At 41.3% G+C, this 11303-nt stretch overlaps 1 pseudogene; it reads right to left on the minus strand.

The window, feature by feature from the left end:
- Positions 1-8428: 8428 nt before the first annotated feature.
- Positions 8429-9477, minus strand: LOC101036574 (large ribosomal subunit protein uL3 pseudogene; annotated as a pseudogene).
- Positions 9478-11303: the final 1826 nt, after the last annotated feature.

Consider the following 11303-nt stretch of genomic DNA (forward strand, 5'->3'; position numbering starts at 1 on the left):
ATTTGTTTGTGTTCCTTATAGATTCTGCATTTTAGCCCATTGTCAGATGGGTAGCTTGCAAAAATTTTCTCCCGTTCTGTAGGTTGTCTGTTCACTCTGATGAGAGTTTATTTTGATGCGCAGAAGCTCTTTAGTTTGGTTAAATCACATTTGTCAATTTAGGCTTTTGTTGCAATTGCTTTTGGTATTTTAGTCATGAAGTCTTTGCCCATGCCTATGTTCTGAATGATATTACCTAGGTTTTCTTCTAGGGTTTTTATGGTTTTGAGTTTTACATTTAATTATTAATCCATCTTGAGTTAATGTTTGCATAAAACAAAAGAAAGGGGTCCAGATTCAGTTTTCTGCATATGGCTAGCCAGTTTTCTCAGCACTACTTACTGAATAAGGAGTCCTTTCCCCATTGCTTGTTTTTAACAGGTTTGGCAAAGATCAGATGGTTGTAGATGTGTGCTCTTATTTCTGAGGCCTCTGTTCTGTTACATTGGTCTATATGTCTGTTTTGTTACCAGTACCATGCTGTTTTGGTTACTGTAGATTTGTAGTATAGTTTGAAGTCAGTTAGCATGAATGCCTCCAGCATTGTTCTTTTTGCTTAGGATTGTCTTGGCATTATGAGCTCTGTTTTGGGTCCATATGAAATTTAAAGTACTTGTTTCTACTTCTGTGAAGAAAGTCAATGGTAGGCCGGGCGCGGTGGCTCAAGCTTGTAATCCCAGCACTTTGGGAGGCCGAGGCGGGTGGATCACGAGGTCAAGAGATCGAGATCATCCTGGTCAACAAGGTGAAACCCCATCTCTACTAAAAAAAATACAAAAAAATAGCTGGGCATGGTGGCGTGTGCCTGTAATCCCAGCTACTCAGGAGGCTGAGACAGGAGAATTGCCTGAACCCAGGAGGCAGAGGTTGCGGTGAGCCGAGATCGCGCCATTGCACTCCAGCCTGGGTAACAAGAGCGAAACTCCGTCTAAAAAAAAAAAAAAAAAAAAAGAAAGTCAGTGGTAACTTGATGGGGATAGCATTGAATCTATAAATTGCTTTGGGCAGAATGGTAATTTTCATGATATTGATTCTTCCTATCCACGAGTATGGAATGTTTTTTCATTTGTTTCTATCCTCTCTTATTTCTTTGAGCAGTGGTTTATAGTTTTCCTTGAAAAGGTCCTTCACATCCCTTGTAAATTGTATTCCTAGATATTTTATTTTCTTTGTAGCAATTGTGAATGGGAGTTCACTTATGATTTGGCTCTCTGCTTGTCTATTGTTGGTGTATAGATATGCTTGTGATTTTTGCACATTTATTTTATATCCTGAGACTGTAGTGCTGAAGTAGCTAATCAGCTTAAGGAGTTTGTGGGCTGAGATGATGGGCTTTTCTAAGTATGCAGTCATCTCATCTGCAAACAGAGACAATTTGACTTCCTCTCTTCCTATTTAAATACCTTTATTTCATTCTCTTGCCTGATTATTGTGTTTATTTGATTCTTCTCTCTTTCCTTTCTTATTTGTCTAGCTAGTGGTCCATCTATTTTGTTAATCTTTTCGAAAAACCACCTCCTGGATTCATTGATTATTTGAAGGGCTTTTTTTGTCTCTATCTCCTTCAGTTCTGCTCTAATCTTAGTTATTTCTAATCTAATCATAGTTATTTCTTGTCTTCTGCTAGCTTTTGAATTTGTTTGCTCTTGCTTCTCTAGTTTTTTAAATTGTGCTGTTAGGGTGTCAATTTTAGATCTTTCTAGCTTTCCATTGTGGACATCCAGTGCTATAAATTTCCCTCTTAACACTGCTTTAGCTGTGTCCCAGAGATTCTGGTACGTGATCTCTTTGTTCTAATTGGTTTCCAAGAACTTTCTTATTTCTGTGTTAATTTTGTTATTTACTCAGTAATCACTCAGGATTAGGATGTTCAACTTCTGTATAGTTGTGTGATTTTGAGTAAGTTTCTTAATCCTGAGTCTAATTTGATTGCACTGTGGTCTGAGAGAATGTTTGTTATGATTTCTGTTCTTTTGCATGTGCTGAGGAGTGTTATACATTTAATTATGTGGTCAGTTTTAGAATAAATGCTATGTGGCACTGAGAAAAATGTATTTTCTGTTGATTTGGGGTTGAGAGTTCTGTAGATGTCTATTAGGTCCACTTGGTCTAGAGCTGAGTTCAAGTCCTTAATATCCCTATTAATTTTCTGTCTTGTTTATCTGTCTAATAATGACAGTGGAGTGTTAAAATCTCCCATTGTTATTGTGTGAGTGTCTAAGTCTATTTGTAGGTCTCTAAGAACTTGCTTTATGAATCTGGGTGCTCTTGTATTGTGTGCATATATATTTAGGATGGTTAGCTCTTCTTGTTGCATTGATTCTTTTACTATTATAATGCCCTTCTTTGTCTTTCTTGATCTTTTTTGAAGTCTGTTGTATCAGAGACTAGGATTGCAACCCATGCTTTTTTTTGCTATCCATCTGCTTGATAAATCTTCCTCCATCCATTTATTTTGAGCCTGTGTGTGTCTTTTCATGTGATATGGGTCTCCTGAATACAGCACACTGATGGGTCTTGAGTCTATGCAATTTGCCTGTCTGTGTCTTTTAATTTGGGCATTTAGCCATTTACATTTAAGGTTAATATTGTTATGTGTAAATTTGATGCTGTCATCATGATGCTAGCTGGTTATTTTGCATATTAGTTGATGTGGTTTCTTCATATGTCTGTGTGTTTCTTCTGTGGCTGGTACTGGTTTTTCCTTTCCATATTTAGTGCTTCCTTCAGGAGCTCTTGGTAAGGCATGCCTGGTGATGACAAAATCCCTCAGCATTTGCTTGTCTGTAAAGGATTTTATTTCTCCTTCACTTATGAAGCCTAATTTGTCTGGATATGAAATTCTGGGTTGAAAATTCTTCTCTTTGAGAATGTTGAATATTGGCCCCCACTCCCTTATAGCTTGTAGGTTTTCTGCAGAGAGATCTGCTTTTAGTCTGATGGGCTTCCCTTTGTAGGTAAACCTGACCTTTCTCTCTGGCTGCTCTTAACATTTTTTCCTTCATTTTAATCTTGGAGAATCTGACAATTATATGTCGGGGTTGCTCTTCTTGGGGAGTATCTTAGTGATGTTCTCTGTATTTTCTGAATTTGAATGCTGGCTTGTCTTGCTAGGTTGGCGAAGTTCTCCTGGATAGTATTCTGAAGTGTGTGTTCCAACTTGGTTCCATTCTCCCTGTCGCTTTCAGTGACCCCAATAAATCGTAGGTTTGGTCTTTTCACATAGTTCTCTATTTCTTGGAGGCTTTGTTTGTTTCTTATTATTTCTTTTCTTTTTTTTTTGAGACGGAGTTTCGCTCTTTGTTACCCAGGCTGGAGTGCAATGGCGCGATCTCGGCTCACCGCAACCTCCGCCTCCTGGGTTCAAGCAATTCTCCTGCCTCAGCCTCCTGAGTAGCTGGGATTACAGGCAAGCGCCACCATGCCCAGCTAATTTTTTGTATTTTTAGTAGAGACGGGGTTTCCCCATGTTGACCAGGATGGTCTCGATCTCTCGACCTCGTGATCCACCCACCTCGGCCTCCCAAAGTGCTGGGATTACAGGCTTGAGCCACCGAGCCCGGCCTCTTTTTTTTAAAAAAGACGGATTTTCACCATGTTGGTTAGGCTGGTCTTGAACTCCTGACCTCATGATCCACCCACTTCGGCCTCCTGAAGTGCTGGGATTACAGGCGTGAGCCACCACGCCTGGCTCCTTTGTCTTTAATCTTGTCTTCACACCATATTTCACTAAGGTGATCTTCAATTTCTGATATTTTTTCTTCCACTTGATCGATTCAGCTATCGATTCTTGTGTATGCTTCATGAAGTTCTCATGCTGTGTTTTTCAGCTGTATCAGGTCATTTGTGTTCCTCTCTAAAGTGATTATTGTAATTAGCAGTTCCTGTAACCTTTTATCAAGGTTCTTAGCTTCCTCGCATTGAGTTAAAACGTGCTTCTTTAGCTCAGAGGAGTTTGTTATTACTCATCTTCTGAAGCTTACCTCTGTCAATTCATCAATCTCATTCTCCATCCACTTTGTCCTCTTGATGGAGAGGAGTAGGATAATCTGGATAAGAGCCATTCCAGTTTTTGGAATTTTCATCATTTTTGTGCTGTTTTTTCTTCATTTTTGTGGATTTACCTACCTTTGTTCTTTAAGGCTGATGACCTTTAGATGGGGTTTTTATTGGAGGGGGGGTGTCCTTTATGTTGATGTTGTTGCTTTCTGTTTGTTAGTTTACCTTCTCACAGTCAGTCCCCTCTTCTGCAGGTCTGCAGGTGTTTGCTGATGGTCCACTGCAGACTCTGTTCACCTGGTTAATACCAGTGGAGGCTGCAGAACAGCAAAGATTGCTGCTTGCTCCTTCCTCTGGAAGCTTTGTCCCAGAGAGGTACTGGCTTGATGCCAGCCAGAGGTCTCCTGCATGAAGTGTCTGTCAACCCCTATTGGGAAGTTTCACCCAATCAGAAGGCTGGGGGGTCAGGGCCCCGCTTGAGAAGGCAATATGTCCCTTAGCAGAGTAGGTGTGCTGTGCTGGAAGGATCTTGTCAGGATCAACTGCTCTCTTCAGAGCCAGCAGGCAGGAACAATTAAATCTGCTGAAGCTGCACCCACAGCCACCCCTTCTCACAGGTGCTCTCTCCCAGGGAGACGGGGATTTTGTTTGTAAGCCCCTGACTGAGGCTGTTACCTTTCCTTCAAAGATGCCCTGTCCAGTGGGGAGGAATCTAGAGAAGTGGTCTGGCCACAGCCACTTTCTGCACCCAGCCCAGACCTCCCAGCCTCTTTAGCACTGTCAGGGCAAAACCACCTACAAAAGGATCAGTAATGATGGACACATCTCCCCCCACCAAGCTCGATCGTCTCAGGTCAACTTTGGACTGTTGTGCTGGCAGCGAGAATTTCAAGCCAGTGGTTCTTATTGTGCTGGACTCTGTGGGAGTAGGACCCACTGAGTAAGAACACTTGGCTCCCTGGCTTCAACCCCATTTCCAGGGGAGTCACCGGTTCTGTGTCGCTGGGGCTCCAGGTGCCACTGGTGTACAAAACAACAACAACAACAACAACAACAACAAAGAACAAACTCTGGCAGCTAGCTCAGTGTCCATCCAAATAGCTGCCCAGTTTTTTGCTTGAATACCAGGGACCTGGTGGTACAGGCCCATGATGGAATCTCTTGATTGCTGATTACAAAAACTGTGGGAAAAGCATAATAATCCAGCTGGATAGCACAGATCCTGATGGCTTCCCTCAGGTTAGGGGAGGGAGTTCCCTGGCTCCTTGCACTTCTCAGGTAAAGTGATGTCCCATCCTGCTTCTGCTTGCCCTCTGTGAGTTGGACCCACTGCTTAACCAGTCCCAATGAGATGAAGTGGGTACCTCACTTAGAAATGCCGAAATCACCCACCTTCTCTGTTGGTCTCGCTGGGAGCTGCAGACTGGAGCACTTCCTATATGACCATCTTGGCCCCTTGACCATCTTTTTTATTTTTATCTTTTATTTATTATACTTTAAGTTCTGGGGTACATGTGTAGATCATGCAGGGTTGTTACATAGGTATACATGAGCCATGGTGGTGGTTTGCTGCATCATCTACCTTAGGTATTTCTCCTAATGTTATCCCTCCCCAATCCCCCTACCCACTGCTCTTCCTCCCCTAGCCTCCCACCCACTAGGCCCTGGTATATGATGTTCCCCTCCCTGTGTTCATGTATTCTGATTGTTCAATACCCACTTATGAGTGAGAACATTGGTTTATTGTTCTTGTGTCAGTTTGCTGAGAATGATGGTTTCCAGGTTCATCCATATCACTGCAAAGGACATGAACTTGTTCTTTTTTATGGCTGCACAATATTCTAAGATGTATATGTGCCACATTTTCTTTATCCAGTCTATCATTGGTGGGCATTTGGGTTGGTTCCAAGTCTTTGCTATTGTGAATAGTGGTGCAATAAACATATGTGGGCATGTGTCTTTTTTTTTTTAATTAAAAAACTTCTTTTCTCTCTTTTTTTAAAATTAAATATTTTTCTATTTTTTAAAAATCCCAACCCCTACCCCACATGTATCTTTATAATAGAGTGATTTATAATCTTTTGGGTACATACCCAATAATGGGATTGCTGGGTCAAATGGTATTTCCATTTCTAGATCCTTAAAGAATCACCACACTGTCTTCCACAATGGTTGAATTAATTTACACTCCCACCGATAGTGTAAAAGCATTCCTATTTCTCCACATCCTCTCCAGTATCTGTTGTCTACTGATTTTTTTTTTTTTTTTTTTTTTTTTTTTTTTTGAGACGGAGTTTCGCTCTTGTTACCCAGGCTGGAGTGCAATGGCGCGATCTCGGCTCACTGCAACCTCCGCTTCCTGGGTTCAGGCAATTCTCCTGCCTCAGCCTCCTGAGTAGCTGGGATTACAGGCATGTGCCACCATGCCCAGCTAATTTTTTGTATTTTTAGTAGAGACGGGGTTTCACCATGTTGACCAGGATGGTCTCGATCTCTCGACCTCGTGATCCACCCGCCTCGGCCTCCAAAAGTGCTGGGGTTACAGGCTTGAGCCACCGTGCCCAGCTGTCTACTGATTTTTTAATGATTGCCATTCTAACTGGCATGAGGTGGTATGTCAATGTGGTTTTGATTTGCATTTCTCTAATGACCAGTGATGATGAGCTTTTTAAAATATGTTTGTTGGCTGCATAAATGTCTTCTTTTGAAAAATGTCTGTTCATATCCTTTGCCCACTTTTTGATGTTTTGGTTTTTTTTTTTTTTTCTTGTAAATTTGTTTAAGTTCTCCATAGATTCTGGATATTAGCCCTTTGTCAGATGGGTAGATTGCAAAAATTTTTTCCCATTCTGTTGGTTGCTGGTTCACTCTATTTATAAATTCTTTTGCTGTGCAAAAGCTCTTAAGTTTAATTATATCCCATTTGTCTATTTTGGGATTTGTTGTTTTTGCTTTTGGTATTTTCGTCATGAAATCCTTGCCCATGCCTATGTCCTGAATGGTATTGCCTAGGTTTTCTTCTAGAGTTTTTATGGTGTTAGGCCTCATGTTTCAATCTTTCATCCACCTAGAGTTAATTTTTGTATAAGATATAAGGAATCCAGTTTCAGCTTTCTGCATATGGCTAGCCAGTTTTCCCAACACCATTTATTAAATAGGGAATCCTTTCCCCATTGCTTATTTTTGTCAGGTTTGTTAAAGATCAGATGGTTATAGTTGTGTGGCATTATTTCTGAGGGCTCTGTTCTGTTTCATTGGTCTATATCTCTGTTTTGGCAACACCATGCTGTTTTGATTACTGTACCCTTGTAGTACCATTTGAAGTCAGATAGCATGATTCCTCCCTCTGTTTTTTGTTTTTTTTTTTGTTTGTTTGTTTTTTATTCCTTAGGATTGTCTTGGCTATGTCGGTTCTTTTTTGGTTCCATATGAAGTTTAAGGTGTTTTTTTTCCCAATTCTGTGAAGAAAGTCATTGGTAGCTTGATGGGGTTAGCATTGAATCTTTAAATTATTTTGGGCAGTATGACCATTTTCACAATATTAATTCTTCCTAATCATGAGCATGGAAAGTTTTTCCATCTGTTTGTGTCCTCTCTTATTTCCTTGAGCAGTCGTTTGTGGTTCTCCTTGAAGAGGTCCTTCACATACCTTGTTAGTTGTATTCCTAGGTATTTTATTCTCTTTGTAGCAATTGTGAATGAGAGTTCACTCTTGATTTGGCTCTCTGTTTGTCTGTTATTGGTGTATAGAAATGCTTGTGATTTTTGCATGTTGATTTTGTATCCTGAGACTTTGCTGAAGTTGCTGGTCAGTTTCAGGAGATTTTGGGCTGAGACATGGGGTCTTCTAAATATACAATCATGTCTTCTGCAAATAGATACAATTTGACTTCCTCTTTTCAAGACCGGATACCCTTTATTTCTTTTTCTTGCCTGAATGCCCTGGCCAGAACCTCCAATACTATGTTGAATAGGAGTGGTGAGCCAGGGCATCCTTGTCTAGTGCTAGATTTCTTTCTTTCTTTCTTTCTTTTTTTTTAACTGGTGAAGTTTTTATTAAATCCACAGAAGTAAAAACCATATCGTGAGGAACCAGGGGATGGGGCCACCAAGGAGTGGGAGTCAGGCCACCAGGGGAGTGGGGATGGGGTGACAGGACAGAGGAGAGAGCCAAGCTGGGCTGGCAATGGGGGTTGTAGCCTCAGGGGCCATCACCAGGGCCACCAGATAGCTCCTGGGAACTCAGGCCAGCACCAGGCAGGTAGTGCCAGATTTCAAAGGGAATGCTTCCAGTTTTTCCCCATCCAGTATGATCTTGGCAGTATGTTATTGTCCAATGGAAAATAACTTTTATTGAGGCCCCACCAACTGTAATTTTTTTTTCCTGGCATTAAGCTCCTTCTTCCTTTGCAATTTGGTCTTTCTTGGGTGGTCACATGAATGCTTTCTTTTCCTCCATCGTCTGGAAATGGCCATGGCCAAACTTGGAGGTGGTATCAATGAACTTAAGGTCAATCTTCTCCAAAGCTCGCTGTTGGGTCTGCACCAGCAAGGACTTGCGGAGGTTGAGTACTCGCTTCTTGGTTCCTACCCCACAGCCTTTCAGCATCACAAAGTCATTGGTTACTTTACCATAGTGGACAAAGCCACCCGGAAGGTTGTTGCTCTTGTCAGACAAGTCATAGTCAGTGGAGGCATTGTTTTTGATCAGTTTGCCATCCTTGATAAGGTAGCTCTGGCCAATCTTATAGATCTTCTTGTTGATCTCAGTGCAGTGATGGTAGCCTTTCTGCCCAGCACATGCCGCAGAGAAGGTCATATGGGCAGGATGCCATGCCCCAATACAGGCCACCTTGTGCAGGCCCTGGTGGGTCTTGCAGGGCAGCTTCTTGGTGTGCCAATGACTGGTGACCTCTTTGTAGCCTTTGCCTTTGTTCACCCCTATGACATCAATCATCTCATCCTGTTCAAACACTTGGTTCACAGGTACCTGCTCCTCTAGCCTCTCATGGACCCAGTCCAGCTTCTGGGCCATGGTTCCTCCATTCACCTGAGTCTCCATCAGGTCTGGCTCAGAGGAAGCAGGTGCATCTGGCCGTGGGCAATGACACGGATGACTTGGCAGTACTTCTTCATGCTGCTGAAGTCCTTCTCCAGCTGCTTCTTGCCATTCTTATCCTGCCGTTTCTTGCAGTACTTGTTCTTAGATTCATGCCAGTTCTTATAGAACCCCCTCTTGCACTCATCGCTGATGTGCTCATTGAAGATGATCTTGAAGGTCCGGAGGCTTCAAGGGGTTTCCACATAGCCCACAATGCCTACAACTACCATGGGTGGTGTCTCCACAGTGGTCACACTCTCTGCCACTTCCTTCTTTTTCACCCTGTATCCTGGCCTGTCGACTTCCTGCACGATATGGGTCATGCCAGCCTTGCATTACAGGAAGGCTATGAATTGGACCTGCTTGGAGGGGTCATCTTTAGGGGAGCACTTCACCTTCCCACAATGCCTGCTGTTGTGCTTCCAAGGCAAGAAGCTGAGGGACCCATGTCTGGGAGCAGAGAACCTTCTGTGAGATATTACACCATCAAGTCCTGCCAGTAGAGCAACCATCTTAATAGTTGCAGAGAAAGCATCTGACAAAACCCAACACTCCTTCATGATTACACACACACACACACACACACACACACACACAAACACAAACACACAACAAACAAAGAACACTGAATAAACTAGGAATAAAATGGAACTGCTTCAACTTGACAAAAGGTATCTATAAAATACCTCACAGCTAAAAATACTTCATGGGGTAAAGACTGCACTTATTCTGAACTGATCTTAGGGATTAATACCAAAAATAATATCTTTTATCATCACTTCTGTTCAACGTTTTATGACAGGTTCTAGCTAGGGCAATTAGGCAAGAAAATGAAATAAAAGATATCCTGTTTAGAAAGGGAAAATAAAAACTCTACTTATAGATGCCATGATTTTTTATGAAGAACATCCTAAATGATACCATTAAAATCTATTATAACAGCCGGGCGCGGTGGCTCAAACCTGTAATCCCAGCACTTTGGGAGGCTGAGGTGGGTGGATCACGAGGTCAAGAGATCGAGACCATCCTGGTCAACATGGTGAAACCCTGTCTCTACTAAGAATACAAAAAATTAGCTGGGCGTGGTGGCGCGTGCCTGCAATCCCAGCTACTCAGGAGGCTGAGGCAGGAGAATTGCCTGAACCCGGGAGGCGGAGGTTGCGGTGAGCCGAGATCGCGCCATTGCACTCCAGCCTGGGTAACAAGAGCGAAACTCCGTCTCAAAAAAAAAAAAAAAAAAAAAAGAAAGAAAAGAAAATCTATTATAACAAATAAATGAGTTATGTAAATCTGCAGGATTAAAAAAATCAACGTACAAAAATCAGTTGTATTTTTATATGCTTTCAATGAACAATCTGAAACTAAAATTAAGAAAGCAAAACAGAATCAAATAGTTGAGAATAAATTTAACCAAGGCCATTTAAGGCTTCTATACTAAAAACCACAAAAACATTGCTAAAAGCAATTAAAGAAGACCTAAACAAATGGAAAGAGAGCCTATGTTTATGTATCAGAAGGCTCACTATTGTTAATACTGCAATACTTTTATAGGCATTGCATTAATTTACAGATGTATTAATGATAAAATGCTTGGAAAAAATCCCACGTGAATTTTTTCCCCCGGAAACTGGCAAACTGATCGTAAAACTATTTTGGAAATAAAAAGTACTAGAATAGTCGAAACAGACTTGAAAAAGAACAAAATTGGGGAATTCACTTTTTGATATCAAAACTTACTATAAAATTTTAGTATTTAAGACAATGAAGTACTGACGTAAGGATAGACATAGATCAATAGAAAAGAATTGAGGGTGTAGAAGTACACCCTCACATTTCCAGTAAATTGACTTTTGACAAGAATGTCAAAAGAATTTTTTTTTTTATTATTCTGAGTAGCATGATGAATGTCAGAAGAATTTAATGGGGGAAGGAATAAGGTATAGTCTTTTCAATAAATGGTGCTAACACAACTGGATATCCACATGAAAAAGGTGAATTTGGAGCTCTACTTTGCACCATATATCATATCCAGTATAATTGCTGTTATCAAATAGATAATGAGTGTTGGCAAGGATGTGGCAAAATCGAAACCTTCATATGCTGCTAATATGAATGTAATTTGGAAACTTTACATGCTTCTTTGGAAAACCGTTTGGCAGTTCCT

Source organism: Saimiri boliviensis, chromosome X (genome assembly GCF_048565385.1).
Source record: "Saimiri boliviensis isolate mSaiBol1 chromosome X, mSaiBol1.pri, whole genome shotgun sequence".
In the NCBI taxonomy this organism is placed as follows: Eukaryota; Metazoa; Chordata; class Mammalia; order Primates; family Cebidae; genus Saimiri; species Saimiri boliviensis.